Source organism: Pseudophryne corroboree, chromosome 1 (assembly GCF_028390025.1).
Source record: "Pseudophryne corroboree isolate aPseCor3 chromosome 1, aPseCor3.hap2, whole genome shotgun sequence".
NCBI classification, from domain to species: domain Eukaryota; kingdom Metazoa; phylum Chordata; class Amphibia; order Anura; family Myobatrachidae; genus Pseudophryne; species Pseudophryne corroboree.
The window spans coordinates 216,817,745-216,818,388 of record NC_086444.1 but is presented as its reverse complement, the minus strand read 5'-3'; the positions used below and the strand labels follow the sequence as shown (position 1 = coordinate 216,818,388).

Below are 644 nucleotides of genomic sequence, written 5' to 3'. Positions count from 1 at the left end.
ACAACAATTATGACAGCAACAGGATTGCTATAATTGTCGCCTTATCATATATCACCACCTTATCCCGGCTATGCAAGTGGACGCCCTTGCATAGAATTTCTGTATATGTTAACTGTCCTCATCGTAATTTTGTCGAATTGCACAGTGGACACCCCTGTATATAATTATTGCATATGATTAATATTGCTACAATTTCATTTCTATGGGCATAAGATAACTCTAGATACTGAACACACGACTGATTCAGATCACCTTTGATATACAATTTTGGCGATACGGGTATTGGGATTGACTGAACGGGCAGATTAAAAAATTGCGGACATACCCCGCTGGAGATGCCCGATCTCGTCTGATCTTGGAAGCCAAGCAGTGGAGGGCCGGGTCAGTACTCGGATGGGAGACCACCCTGGAACACCCTGGTACTGCAAAAAATTCTTCTGCCCGATCTAGAGTGATCCCCAATAATACCAATTGGCATTCGGTTCTGTATGACTTATGATTTAATTCTCTACGACTAAATAATCCTGAATAGGATTGCTGTAGAATAAATGATGGTCATATATTATACAAAGGTGTTACTGTGATCTCAGTAAAACCACTAGCCCAAAGATTTGGATTTCCGGTTCTCATTGTGGTATTGAAAA

General features: G+C 40.7%; 1 pseudogene; it reads left to right on the top strand.

The window, feature by feature from the left end:
* Positions 1 to 311: 311 nt before the first annotated feature.
* On the top strand, positions 312 to 431 carry LOC134946520 (5S ribosomal RNA; annotated as a pseudogene).
* The last annotated feature ends 213 nt before the right edge of the window (positions 432 to 644 follow it).